This window comes from Gopherus flavomarginatus, chromosome 9 (assembly GCF_025201925.1).
Source record: "Gopherus flavomarginatus isolate rGopFla2 chromosome 9, rGopFla2.mat.asm, whole genome shotgun sequence".
NCBI classification, from domain to species: domain Eukaryota; kingdom Metazoa; phylum Chordata; order Testudines; family Testudinidae; genus Gopherus; species Gopherus flavomarginatus.
Window position 1 is genome coordinate 37,425,535 of NC_066625.1, and position 15,385 is coordinate 37,440,919.

Sequence of the window (15,385 nt, forward strand, 5' to 3'; positions counted from 1 at the left end):
ATTTTTTTAACAAGAAAGCTTGACTAAAGCTAAACTAAAGGTAGGGACAAAGAGGTTAAATTCATTTGTGCACAATGATTAAACTTTGTCAGTTCTGTATCAGCATTTTCAAGGTCAAAGCGCTCAGAATACTACCCATTCCGCTTGCATGGAGCCAGATACCATAGCAATAGGCACAGCGTATGAACCTGAATAGAAAAGAGTAATTTGGCTCTATGTCAGATGAAGTCTCCTTCCCAAGCCAAGACTTATGGGTAGAAATAGCAGCCACTGCCCCTATGTGCCAGTTGCATGTGGTGCTGAGGTCACAGGTTTTCAGGAAACTTAGATTCCTATGGCCTCTCATTAGCAGTTTTGCCAACTCTTACAATTTTATTATGTTTTGTGATATTTAATGTTTTTCTTAAAGCCCTAGCTCCTGGTGATAATGTGAGATGGTCTGCTTTCATAAAAATGAAAAAATGAGTGTCTGGCCTCCTGGTTACAGAGAATAGCGTGAAAACTTGACCCCTAAAGGCTTGAACAAACAAACAAATCCACAAGGCAAATACAGAGTATGCACAAGTTTATTATTTTTAATAAAATCCCATCTTGGTTTTTAAGCCAGTCTCATGATTTCCTGGGGCCTGACTCAGGATTTTGGAACCCTGTGAATCAGCCGTACTGCCTCTGGCATGTCTCAGCCTGACAGCATTGTTGTGGAGACCATTTCTTGAGGGCATAGCAGGCACACAGGAGCTCTGTATGGCTATACCACCCAGGTGAGGCGTAAGTGCTTCACAGAGCCTTACATTTTCCATCTCACATAGGAGTGTGCATGGCAATCAAAACCTGGCATTCCTTCTTTACTAGGGTCTCAGTACTTGTCAGCTTCAAAGAAACCTTTACAAATGCATCCATATTTATCCTTTTCTTCAATATAGTTTCTTTGGTTGAACCTCAAAATGTTGCCTTTATCCAGAAGTGGATGGAATGTGGAAGCTCCCCTCATGCAAAATCGTTTATCCTTTTTTGCCAGCAGCAGCAGCTTGATGTGTTGCAATAACAGCACGTAGGGCCAGGGCCAGCTCCAGGCACCAGCTAAAGAAGCAGGTGCTTGGGGCGGCCAATACCAAGGGGCGGCACTCCGGCCGCTATTGGGTTGGCACATCCGGGTCTTCAGCGGCAATTCGGCTGCGGGTCCCTCAGTCCCTGTCGGAACGAAGGACCTGCCGCCGAATTGCCGCCAAAGAGTGGAGCAGCGCGATCGCGCTGCCATGGCTTTTCTTTTTCCCCATTGAGGCGGCAGTAAACCTGGAGCCGGCCCTGCTTAGGGCTTAGGTAGCGCTTCAGAGCTGCCAAATGCTGCACAAACATGAACTGCCTTCTGCTGTGACCAGCACAAGAAGTTGAATTTGTTGTCCTTCATTTTACATGAAAGAATATCAGTCTCATCCTCCCTGAAATTATGAACTTTTAGGCATTCACAGCAAAGGGTGAAAAAAATGTACCTAGCTGTAGCTTTACACTTGGAACAGCATCTTGTTTTTTTCTGATTTGAAAAGTTGAGTGTCACTTGAGTAACAGAACTGGTATGTTAAAAGAGACGTATAGTGGATTAGTCAGTGTCTAGCTTGAATGGAGACCGTTAGCCACTTGACCTAGTTTACCCCGTATATCGGTTCTGATTGTTTGAGCAGGTCTGTATTCCAGCTCTTTTTGCTGACTGGTTGAAGATTCTATCCATCAAACTAAGTTGTTGTTTATTTTTAGTAGTGTCCACAATGTGCCAGGTGCTTTCCAGGCATACAAGGCGGGAGAGTGTCTGCCCCTTGGAGCTCACATTGTAAGGATGAATAGGCAGGAAAAGGACAGAGAAGGAAGACAACAAAAGGGATTTTCTATGGCCTGGTCTACACTATGCGTTTAAACCGATTTTAGCAGCGTTAAACTGATTTAACGCTGCACCCGTCCACACAACGAGGCCCTTTATATCGATATAAAGGGCTCTTTAAACCAGTTTCTGTACTCCTCCCCGACGAGAGGAGTAGCGCGAAATCGGTATTACCATATCGGATTAGGGTTAGTGTGGCCGCAAATCGACGGTATTGGCCTCTGGGCAGTATCCCACAGTGCACCATTGTGACCGCTCTGGACAGCAATCTGAACTCGGATGCATGGCCAGGTAGACAGGAAAAGCCCCGCAAACTTTTGAATTTCATTTCCTGTTTGCCCAGCGTGGAGCTCTGATCAGCACGGGTGGCGATGCAGTCCCAAATCCAAAAAGAGCTCCAGCATGGCCCGTACAGGAGATACTGGATCTGACCGCTGTATGGGGAGACAAATCTGTTCTATCAGAGCTCCGTTACAGAAGACGAAATGGCAAAGCATTTGAAAAAAATCTCCAGTCTATGATACAGAGTCCACAGCACAGTGCTGCGTGACAAGCGTAATGGAAAGCCAAAGAATCAAATGGACGCTCATGGAGGGAGGGAGGGGGTACTGAGGACTCCAACTATCCCACAGTCCACAGCAGTCTCCCAAAAGTATTTGCATTCTTGGCTGAGCTCCCAATGCCTGTAGGGTCAAACACATTGTCCGGGGTGGTTCAGGGTATAGCTCGTTAATTTACCCCCCTTCCCCCACCCATGAAAGAAAAGGGAAAAAAATCGTTTCTTGACTTTTTTCAATGTCACCCTATGTCTACTGCATGCTGCTGGTAGACGTGATGCTATGGCAGTGAACAGCAGTATCCTCTCCTCTCCCCTCCCCGGTGGCAGATGGTACAATATGACTGCTATCTGTCATCATCATCAGCCCGTGAGTGCTCCTGGCTGGCCTCAGGTGAGGTCGGCCGGGGGCACCTGGGTAAAAATAAGAATGACTCCCGGTCATTCCCAGTCGATGGTACAGAACGACTGGTAACCATCTTCATCATAGCAACTGGGGGCTGAGCTCCATCAGCCCCCTCCCTTTCCTGTGTAAAGAAAAGAGTCTGTACTGCCTGGACTATCATAGCAGCGGGATGCTGGGCTCCTCTCCCCCGCACTGTTTAATGTCCTGCCTGGACTATCATAGCAGCTGGAGGCTGCCTCCCCCTCATTTTATCTCACTAACAAGTCAGTGTTTCTTATTCCTGCATTCTTTACTACTTCATCACACAAATGGGGGGACACTGTAACGGAAGCCCAGAAGGGTTGGGGGAGCAGGGAAGCAACGGGTGGGGTTGTTGCAGGGGCACCCCCTAGAATGGCATGTAGCTCATCATTTCTGCGGGATCTGACAGGAGCAGCTGTGCTCTCTGGTTCTCTGGTACACTGGTTCTCTAGTACACTTGCACCATATTCTAGGCAGGACTGACTCTATTTTTAGATACCATAAAGGAGGGATTGACTCGGGGAGTCATTCCCAGTTTTGTCTTTGCACCCCCGGCCGACCTCAGCCAGGGGCACCCATGACAGCAGCAGACAGTACAGAACCACTGATAGCCATCATCTCGTTGCCAATTTACAATGGCATGGCAGACGGTACAGAACAACTGATAACCGTCTCTGCTATCTTGCAAAGGCAAATGAATGCTGCTGTGTAGTGCTGCAGTACTGCCTCTGTTAGCAACATCCAGTAGACATACGGTGACAGTAAAAAAAAGCTGAACGGGCTCCATGGTTGCCGTGCTATGGCGTCTGCCAGGGCAATCCAGGGAAAAAGGGCGCGAAATGATTGTCTGCTGTTGCTTTCCCGGAGGAAGGAATGAGTGACGACATTTACCCAGAATCACCCATGACACTGTTTTTGCACCATCATGCATTGGGGTCTCAACCCAGAATTCCAATGGGGGGGAGACTGCGGGAACTGTGGGATAGCTACGGGATAGCTACCCACAGTGCAACGCTCCAGAAATTGACGCTAGCCTCGGACCATGGACGTACACCACCGAATTAATGTGCTTAGTGTGGCCGCGTGCACTCGACGTTATACAATCTGTTTTACAAAACCAGTTTATGTAAAATCGGAATAATCCCGTAGTGTAGACATACCCTTAATAAATCAACAATATTTGCTGCGGACAACATGATGTAATGTACATGACAACAGGGCAGAAGTGGGACTTAAACATGGACACAATAGGGGCCTTGCAAATAAGCTCAGGGAGGTCGTGCCATGCATATGGGGCCGTGTGGAGGAAGGCACAGAGGTGATTGACTGAGAGACAGATGGGCTGCTTGGGTGGGAGTGTTGTTGGAGCAGTAACATACTAGATATGCCATACAGCTATACTTGCCCATGATTTCTAAATCCGAGGGAATAGTTGGAAGATCCTCACTGAACCTGTATTTTTAATTATTCAGTGTGTTTGAGAGACCAGCTCATCAGAGAATTTCAGAACCACATTGTTCACTGGCACTCCTGCGCAAGCAGTGCCACAATCAGACCTAGGAGTTGGGTGATTCCCCTTCTCCATATGTTTTGTCGTCTGCTCCTCACCACAGTTGTTGTGGCCAGTCCTGTGCCAGTCCCACTTACCTTATGTGCAGCAACAAGGGTCATGATTGTAATAGAAATGGTTTAATAGGGTCCCATTTTTTTTTTGATGTGCCGTATCTGCAGAGGTCTGTATAACTGGCTATTATCCATCTTCTACCTCATTTGTAGTAAAGGGACTACCTACCTCTATATGCAGAAGGTTTGACACTTTGTACAAAAATGCACTATATGCTATTCCATTATTTCTATCACCAACTCAACAAACTTCTTGTTGCGGTCAGGGTTATCCCATACAGTCATTTCTGGATTAAAAATACACAGTCAGGTCAAATTTGGCCTAATCTGTAAATTCTGCACAGGTTTTGTGTATCCACAATATTTAATCAATAGTAATATTTAAATTTCCCAGGACTGTGCTAGTTCTTGAGAACCTGAATATGAAAGTGACTAGAAAAATGACTGTGAACAAAAATGAAAGGGAGTAAAAGCTCTTTTCGTCCTTCAAGTTAAGAAATGCAAAAATAAACAGTATAAATAATGACGGGCACATTTTTTTAAAAAATATTTCCATTTTCATAATCGAGGGAGTTGTGTGTGTGGAAATCTTCTTTTTCAATCTGATCTTTATTATGACAGTGTTACTTTAAAGAGAGATTCTGCTGTACTCTCTCTAGTGCTTTTTGCCCTGTAGTTAATGAGTTGCTAGTATTGTAAGTACATTCTTGACTCATTTTGTGTCCCCATACATTAAATTGATATTTGGGGGGATTATTGCTTGTTCTAAGATTCATGGGTGGAGTCCTTTTTATATGGCCATTTTGGTATGTAGTGAATTTGAATTGGCGCAGTAGAAAACTTGAAAATTTGGAACAGATATCTGTCTCCTATCTTTATATGGGAACATCAGAGTTTCTAGCTTTATTCTGGGGTTCTTGCCATTCCAAATACAATTTATGCTTTTGTATAACTGGTTTCATATGATCCACTCTGAAGAATGGATAATGATTTGGGGAGGAATATTTTTTTCAAGGCTGTCCTCCCAATTAATGAAATTGAGAACATGTTCCAAAAATCTGTTTTCCCCTCCAGACTTTTTATAATGTACTCCAATTATTCTCTAGTATGACTTGTGCTTCCTTTGTGCAGTTTGATGCCTAAATATTTAATGGTGGTTGGAGCCCATATAATAGCTAGTCTAATAAGCCATTCTCTCGTTCAGTGGCTGAATGCACGATTTTGTCCTGTTTACTTTCAATCCAGACAGGTGTCCCTAATGACTTATCAAAAATTAAAATCAGTGAGTGCACTGGTATTGGTTGGAATGACAGAATGGAATATCTTTGGTGTTGGTAATCTTGGAAGGAGAGGAGCGTAGCAGTGACTTCATATTCGGCACAATCGACACATCTCCATCCCATGTTGTGAGAGATGCTCAGACCCTGTTGGGGAGGTGTGGTGTATTTTATATTTAATAAGATTTGTTTCTCTCCTTTCAGTTCCCTATCAATTTAAATCTTCTAGAGTCTGGAATAATTCAGAATTCCTTAACCCTCAGAATAGCTACAAGGGAATCTTCTAGCAAAGTATGAGAAACTTAATTGAGAACTTCCTGACGTTACATATTTAAAACCTCACCTCTAACAAGACATTCACATTTTTACTGTAGGACTTTTCTTGATAGATTTAACTAATTGTGTGTGACTAAGCAGATAATAGCCTGTTACTGTGAACTCTTTGAAGGCAGTGAGGAAATATCTATGGATGCAATTTCAAGTTTTCCTCCACAGACTTACTGACGGACACGGTGAAATCCAGGTTCCATTGAAGTCAATGGCAGTTGTACCATTGACCTCAATGAGATCAGGATTTTACTCCTCAGTTGCTACAGCTGTTGAGGTATCACCGTCCATCACTTGTCAATGACACTTTTAATACCTTGTTTATTTTTAGACATTTTTTTTCTCTTCAGAACTGGTTTGTGTGCTATTTCTCATGTACAGTGTCTGCCACAATGAGGCCCTGATCTCCGAGGGAGGGAGGGACTTGTAGACACCACAGTAATACAAGTAAATAATAATTATAATAAATAATGAAGGTCTATGTGCATGGGAAGTTCATAAAAGACTTGTGGCTTTTTGAGTGAATGAAATATGTTAGATTCTACTCCTAAAAGTCTGCAACATATTAATTTTTGAGAGCCCTATAACTCCAAAATGCTTTGGCTGATTTACTTCAGACCCTGTTTTAAAGAGACTTAATTTTGGCCTGAGACTAAACATGAGAAATTTGAGGCCTAAGAGAGCTATTTTTACAAAGCGACTGCATGTGAAAAACGCTGCTTAGAATGGAATATTAAGGTGCAAGCCATGAGCAGGTCTTCGTTGAAAGGTGGGTATAATCCATAAAGAGACTGTATAAATAGCACCTTCTTACCACTGTTTTTGCTGCCCCTGAGTCAGCATCACACATGCTCACTTTACTGACGAAAACAAGTGTTTACTCCTGTTAGAACACTACAAAGCTGATGCAGAGATGGAGTCTGAATTGGATTCTCTTTTGCTTCCCGCGTCCTTGGCAAGTCAGTTAAATTGTGATTACATAAACTTTATCACTGGCCATGCTGAAAGTGGCAGGAAGAACACAGGTTAGTTTTCTGATCCCAAGCTGAGCTGAAAGCGGTCAGAAACATCATCTCTTGCCTTGCTACTGACAGAGTAAATTAGATGTGAAAAATAGTGAGTTTATAGGGTCCATTTTTACTATCACTTTTCTGAGTCTATTCTTTACGCCAGGGCTAAGACATGAATTTCCAAATACAGTGCACTCTCTAAAGCGCTGTCTTGTAGGAGCCCATCTAGCAGAATTTCTTTTATTTTAAGGATTTAAGCACAGCATTCAATTAACTGTGTTTGAAGATAAGCTTTGGTCATCTTGCTGCAATATCTCAGTAAGCGAAGATCATATCAAAATAATCTGTGCCGTACTGTGAGGGATATGCATAGGGTCTTCTGGTGAGTTTTTGGTTCCAAGGAGGGATGTTTGTTTGTATTTACATTTTACACAGACTTTGTATAACTGCAGGGAGCCCCTTATAGGGCCATAATGTGAGACGTGGTCGTCTTGTGGTATTTCAGGCCATGGTTGGTCGATGTGCCATAAGAAGGCCAGATTATGTTGGGCCTATAAATGGCTCCATGCTTCCAGTGAAACCCACAGCCAGAGCTCTATTAGTATGTGTGGGTGAGCCACTCACCAGTGTGGTCAGATCATTGTTCAAAGAGGAATCTGACATCCTCTGTCCTTGACTCTTTTGTTACAGGAGTAGTAAGATCAGTGATTCAAATGCTGGCACCGAGCCTATAATAGTTCTGCAGTGCTGCTATACTCCGCAACCTCAGATGGCTAAACTGATCCCGAGGGGGAGTCCAACTCCCCGAGGCAGAGTCTTTGACCACCCAACCAGTATGTACAGCAATCAGGCCCTGGGGAATGATGACTATGCCTCCTTTATGTCCCAAAGAGGGATGCGTCCTTCTCCAGTTCAGCGAAAGCTAGTCAACCTGGCCCACAGCTTATGCACAGAGTCTTTTGCAGATAACTCTGAAAGGCCGTGCCCAGAAATATATCTTGCTACACGTTGAACCTCATGCTCTAATCTCCTAGAGCAGAGTGAGCTTTGGAGACTTGTGTGTGTTCTCTGAGGATTGTCGCCTATGGGGGTGTGGGGGGCGTGCATACACACACACACACACACACACACACACACACACACACACACAGGCATGCTCACATTCCCTGAATGAGTTGGACAATTGGCTTTGTATTACCTTTGCTAATTTTACCATTTTAAAAGGGGCTCACACTGCAGCACTAGACCTGGCATTTGCCATTGCAGAGCTGGGGCAGTGGAGACGCTATCTTGGAGTGGGTATAGTCTGGCCTCCATTCTTAGAGGTCAACCCTATACTGTGGCAGGAACTAAGGACCATACCAAACCCCACCAACTTCTGCTCCAAATGCAAGGAGTGTTTTCTTTGACCTACCTTCTCTAACATAAACGTATAGTGATGGGTTTGTCTCTCTCTGTGTGTGTATAACATGTGTATGTATACAGCATAATAACTGCACCCAACATAGCGGATGTGTAGTCATGTTGCTTAACATGCTACTTGGAGATGCTCAGGTGCCACAGTGATGAGCATGGTATAAAGGTGTATGTAGAATAGAATAGACATTCTCCCAGAGTGGCTGACTAGCACCAAATCACAGCCCAGTATTTGGCCATGGGGTGGGGATGTGGGGCTCCATGTGACAGTGGCAATTGTAGGCTCTGCTATTGTTTAGTCTAAGCTGGGCCAGGCAGACTCACTGGCGTAGTAGTCCCTTTGACCTGATGTCCATCCCTATGGTTTTTCTGAGTGTGACATGCCCTGAAGGTAGGTAATGTGCAGAGAGAGAGCAGGGAAGGGACAAGAGCCTAAATCATACAGAAAGTCAGCATGATTTGGGGAAATAGGTTTGATCTGGGCCTTCTGATTGTTCGTGGAGCCAGGGCAGTGTATGCTTCTCAATGTGCACGGACAAGCTACTTCCAAATGTCCCTCAATAGAACGATTTCAAAGCTAGCCAACTCCCGAGGCTGCACATGCAGGTTTGAGGCCGAAGGATAGAGGGGAAATCTGCTACCTTGGGAGGACAGTTCAAATTGCCTGATCTTTGGATCTGCATTAACTTCATGGAGGCCTGCTTCCCTGACACTCCGTGCCACCTCCCCGAAGAGGGAGCTCCTCCTCCCCATGATTCCCCAAGAAATGGGGAGCCGAAGCTACCGCATTGGATCATCTGCCACTCAGGAGCATGCAGCTGATTGAGAGGAGCCTGCAGAAGGGAAGGGTCCCAGTAATTTACCTCCCTGCACTGTAATTCGTTAGGATGGCAGGCAGACTTGCTGTCAAAATGAATGACACACAACAAGGGGACAGGGATTGTAATGCAGAGTTTAAAGTATACACTATAGAACAAGGTGTAATTAGCGACAGGCCCTTGGAGTTAAAAGCTGACCACACTGCTCCAAGCCTATTTTCTGTCATTCTTTTCTTTTCTCTTCTCTCCTCCCCTGCCACCTTCTTCAGTGATGAAATATGTATCTTTACCTTGGAACCAAGATTAACATGTATGGGTCAATATGCCCAGAGATGATAAAATGTATGTGTGAAATGCCAAGCAGTTAAGGTGTCACAGCTGAAATCACAAAGTCAGGGAGAACAAAATTTCAGGTTCCAACAGCAATGCTAACTTAGCCATATTGCACATCTCGTGTGCTTTTATGGTTAACGTTTTATGACACAAGTAGTCAGATACATAGGTGGCAGGTTATATGGGCTCGAGGTGCCTGGGCTCCAGGAATATTCAGGGCTGGGGGCCCTGCTCCAGCAATATTTGGAGCTGGGTCTCTCCCCCAGCCCTGCCTGGATCGAGTCCTGGCCCCGGTGGGTCTCCCACCACCACCCCGCCCCACCGCGTCCCTGCCTGGAGCGGGTCCCGGCCTCCAACTTCCACCCCTCCCCCTGCATCCCCCCTCAGCCGCATCCCTGCCTGCTCGTGCTGCCAGAGAAAGGATCCCGGCAGAACTGCTATCTGCTGCCTCAGGGTCCTAGCGCCTGCCATCCGCTAATGGCAAGGCAGGCTGCCATTACCCTGCTCTTCTGCCCTCGCCCTGAGCCTTTCCAACGCCCCAAACCCCTCATCTCCAGCCAGAGCCCTCATCCCCCTGCACCCTAATCCTCATCTCCAGCCAGAGCCCTCATCCCCCTGCACCCTAATCCTCATCCCCAGCCAGAGCCCTCATCCCTCCGCATCATGAACCCCTCATCCCCAGCCAGAGCCCTCACCCCCTGCACCTGAATCCTCAGCCCCAGCCAGAGCCCTCATCCCCCTGCATCCTAATCCTCTGCCCCAGCTCTGAGCCCCCCTCGCAGCACAAACCCCTCATCCTCAGCCCCAACCCTCATTCCCCTGCACCCTGAGCCTCTGCGCCAGCTCTGAGCCCCCCTGCATCATGAATCCCTCATCCTCAGCCCCAACCCTCATTTCCCTGCAGCCTGATCCTCTGCCCCAGTGTGCACCACTTCCCCCTTTGTACATCCCACCCCCAGCCGATTCTGCACCCAAACTCCATCCCAAAGCCTGCATCCTTCACCCCCTCCTGCACACGCACCCCCAGCCCAGAGCTTGCACCCAGCACCCAAACTCCCTCCCAGAGCCTGCACCCCTCACCCCTTCCTACACCCCCACCACCAGCCCAGAGCCTGCACCCCTCACCCCTTCCTACACCCCCACCACCAGCCCAGAGCCTGCACCCAAACTCCGTCCCAAAGCCTGCAGCCCTCACCCCCTCCTGCACACCCACCCCCTGCCCCAGTCCGGAGCCTGCACCCAGCACCCAAACTCCTTCTCAAAGCCTGCACCCCTCCTGCACTCTAATCCCCAGCCCAGGACCTGCACCCCAGACCTCCCCCCTGAAACCCCACCCAGAGCCTTAGGCAGGTGGAGGCGGAGTTTGAGGGGGCGGAGTTGGGGGGCGGGTTCTGGGCACTACCAAAATTTCTACAAACTTGCCTCCCATGGTCAGATAAAGTATACGTATAAGCCTAATTGTTCAAACACCTAAGCACCTGCATAACTTTCCCAACGTGTGTAAAGTTACTCTAGTAGTTTGTAGGATTAATGTGGAAAATGGAACGTGTGTAAGATGACCCTTGTAAATGTTACCGATGAACCTTCGTTAGTACCATTTCCTTGCTTAATACATTTCAAATGTGTAACCTTCATGTTGCATTAATAATTTCATGCATTTAATTTCATAGATTAAAATAAAAAAGACAACTTGAAACGGGAAAAAGGTGTGTGTGAGAATCAAATTGTATGCTGTTGAGCCCACAGAGCTTACAAGCTCCAGTGAGGTTGCTAGCAGAGTTTACAAGTTCCTTGACCTAGAGAGCTTCTTTTTTGATCCAAAGTCTGCATGATTCCCAAGCTGCATATGTACGCCATGGAAAGTGCCCATGGAAAGTTAACTTCTTTCTTTTAGTAAAGATTTATTTATTTTTTATAAACCAGTAATAATATACAGCTGTCCCGTAAGAGCCAATTGGACAAGCTGTACACAAATAAGCTTAACACAATAGGACAGATACCCTGCTTTTGAGGCACATCCTTAGATGGCATAGTGGCAGCATGGTGGCTCTGTGCCACTCACTTCTATCACCATAGGCCAATGAAAACTAAGGAGCTGGAAGAATCAGAGATGCAAAGATTGTGAGATGTAGAAAGGAATGAAAAAGAGGCAGAATGGTGGAGTGGAGAACCACCAGGTGAAGACCTAGCACCCTGTGCATTGAGAACCATTGATGAAACTGTGGCTGATGTTTTGCACTCTCTCCCAGGACTAACAGTACAAATCAGGCTAATGCTTCCAGAGAAAGTAGGTTTTTTTCTTTTTTAAAAAAATTCCCCCCTGAGCTCATCAGGCTGACACAGGCACCTCCGTTTCGTTGCCACCAGTATACAAGGGAGTGGTGATGCCAACATCACTTCTGACTTCCCTAAGCAGATGGGTCAGATACTCATTTTGTAGCTGGGTGACCTTTCAGTGTAAGATCAGGTGAGACTCAAACCCACAACCTTCAGAATTGTAGTCAAGAAGATGGGAGAAGATGAAGGGCATTTCACACAGCAGCAGATTTACTTCCAAGCTTCACCTCCCAGAGAGAGTCCAAGTTTTAAAATTGTTTTTGGTCCTGGCCAAGCGAGAGGATAAATGATCAGTAGCAACATTCAGCCATTGGTAACCTTAGCCAGCAAACTGTGGGTGTCCACTTGCTTTGGGGGTACATTCCTCTTGCAGTGAGGTGGTGGGGTCAGGAAGGCATCTAAACATAGCTTTAACGGCAGGTTCTGGTTTTGATGAAGGAGAGTGAAATGCTGGATTTCTTTTTGGGCAAGTTTGAAATGTATCTGATATTACCTGATTCCCACAGAATGTTACTACAGCTTTTCCTTCTGCTTCTCAGGTTTGGATTGTTCCATAAAGGGAATTTTGGAGAGGATGGTCAGGTTAGAGTAAATTCGTCCCTTCATTTAGGGTGACCTGCAAGGAACTGAGGGGGGCATTGGGAAGGTTGAGAAGGGGATAAAGTCAGTGTCCTGCCAGGATAAAGTTACATCCCTTCAAGTCCCAAGCCAGAATGGGCTGCATATCTGGACACCACCTGGCCACATCACTCAGGCAGTATGGTATACTGGCGAGCCCCAGTCCATCATTCTGATGGTTAGTGAGTCTAGGTGGTTTTGAAAGCCAGATGAAATTAGAGACTTGTTTATTTAAATGATGGAATACATATGCTGAGGTCTTTAAGGGGGAGCCACAAAGGGAAGTCTGCTTTGTTCACTATACAATTTGTAGATGTCCACAGGTTAATTAAATAAAATCCACTCTTTTTTACCCTTTTTGGATACGTCCTACAGAACTGAATAGGGGTGAAACTAATAGGATTCCATAGAAATTACTCTACAGTTCTGTAGACCGTTATAGTGAGAGGTGTTTGTTCCATTGATTCTTTGACCCAGCAAATCGGATTCTATAGCAGGGATATTATTCTCTATTACATTCGTATAGGACTTTTCTATAAGGGGAAGCCTAGCAAATGCCCTAATTTTTATTGAACACAATCTCCAGGCTAAGTTACAAACTTCAGTCATTTTTACTGTAGCCACAACTTCCAAAATTCAGAAATGGATAAAGGGATTTTTCTCAACTTTCAAAACACATTTCAGCTTGTGGCAGACACCAGGCAGGGAAATACTAATACATGCACACCCACGCATGTCCAGCATCAGTCATTATTCACAGGCAAGTGTGAGATCCTCTCTTGGAGCCATGCTGGGATGAGCTAGGCGCTGAAAAATGAAAATGTTAGAGCGTTGGCATCGTTCTTTAGCTGTGCTTATTCCCTGGTGGCTCATCCATCCCCTCTCATGATCCTTTCACTGAAGGAGAAGGCAAGTGGAGTCACATGGGTGTATGTCTGGCACCAGGACTACAGGAGCTTCTTCAGTGTAACACACAATGCTGAGCACACACAAGTCCCCTCTGAACTCAGTGGCAGCTCAGGGTATTTGGCACCTTTTGAACATCAAGCCTTTGCTGTTTGGGCCTCAACTGCCCAATTCTAGGCCCCTGTGCTGGAAAATGTTGGCCATCCTTGTGTAGTGCTCTCCTGACACCTGAGCAAAGGCCTGCAGTCCCATGAGGGATGACCTGGGAGATGCAAGGCTGCAAGGCACAGAACAAATCACGGATTCTTGCCAGGGACAGAACTGACTCTCAAAGGTGATGTAGTGGGATTACAGTTAACACTCAGAGTATGAGCTGGTCAAAGATTTGCTTCATTAGAAGGGATTAATGGCTCATCTAGCCTGGTGTCCCGATTCCTACAGCAGCCAATACTTTTTGCTTCAGAGGTAGAGTCTTATTAACCGTTAAGCCCACAAGGCCCAGGTCTGTGCACAATTTTGGAGAGGCACAGCAGCAATGAGAGGATGTCCACATGCAGGGTTACCCTAAGCAATGGCAAGTGAGCCACATTAATTTAGCAGCTGGCCTTAGGGAGCCAGCCAGATACAGTGGTGCAGGAGCATGCTGTCCAGCCATTCTCCCAATGGGGGTAGCGAGGAGGCATGGCTGGGATGGGGAGGAGAAGAAGTGGGCTGGGACTAGGAGCTGTAGAGCCAGCGGAACAAAGCTTGGCTCTGTGTAAAGTGAGGTGTGAGCATAGTGGGAATGCTACAGTCCTTTAATCTCTGAGCTGTGCCTGACCCGTAAAGGATTAAGCACGTGAGAGGAGTGTGTATAATGTGTGGGTCCGTATTGCTCAAGGATCCATCACTCCCTGGTCAGAGGAAGGCTAAAAACCTTCCAAGTGCTCTGCCTGTGTAGCAGGGCGACAGCTCACTGGCACAGCACCTCCTGCTGGTCGTCCTGGGAATTAGCTCTCCAGCGTATAGCGGGCCCTGTGCAGGCCAGTGTCTTGCCTGCTGCTGGCCCCGTGTCCCTCCTGGACCCCGGTGCCATTTACCTCAGGTTTCTGCCCTAGCAGTACCCTTCAGTCTTTGGGTCTCCCCTCCCAGGGGAACCCCAAACCCTCTATCCCCACCTCGCCTCAGTGGCAACTTCCAGTCATCATCTAGCCCCCGCTCACTGGGGCAGACTGCAGTCTGTAATCCACTCATCACTGGCAAGGGGAGGTTGGACCTGCTGCCTTTCCTAACCCTGGGCTGCACCTCTGCAACCCCAGTACCTGCTTTGGGCCTTTAGCAAGGCCTGCAGCCTGGGGGTTTCTCAGGCTGGAGCTCCTCAGTTCCCCTTATCTTTCCCCAGCACTGCTCTACCTCCGGTACCCTACTCCCAGGCAGCTTCTCTTTCCACTTCTAGAGAGAGACTTTTTCAGCTTCTGGCCCAAAGACCTCTTATCAGGGCTAGCTGGGCCCAGATTGATCTGGCCACACCTGTGGTCAGCTACTCACTCAGCTGCTCTCACTCTCCATGGCTGCTTTTAACCCCTGTTCTGAGGGAGTGGGGCAGCTGCCCTGCTACAGCCTGCTATGGGCCAAGTGGAGGGAAATTCCTTTTAAGCCCTGCAAACCATCAGTTTGCACCCTGAGGCATGGGGGTATGATTGCTCTTAGGAGAGTCAGGTATCAGCTCCTGATGCAGCACATTGCAGGTATACTGAGCTGTGTAGTGGGCATGCTTTAAATACAGACTGCCAGTGTTCATGGGGGAGATGCCACAGGCTGACAGGATATGTCTCAGTGCCTAGGGCCTGATGCTTCCAGTGGGCTGAGCACCCTTTGCAGCTGT

At 46.8% G+C, this 15,385-nt stretch overlaps 1 protein-coding gene across 10 annotated transcripts in view; it reads left to right on the plus strand.

Moving 5' to 3' along the window:
* The window catches only part of LOC127058304 (ankyrin repeat and fibronectin type-III domain-containing protein 1-like), a 698,608-nt gene that overhangs the window by 521,590 nt on the left and 161,633 nt on the right, over nt 1-15,385 (plus strand). The gene's annotated exons all lie outside the window — the stretch shown is intronic.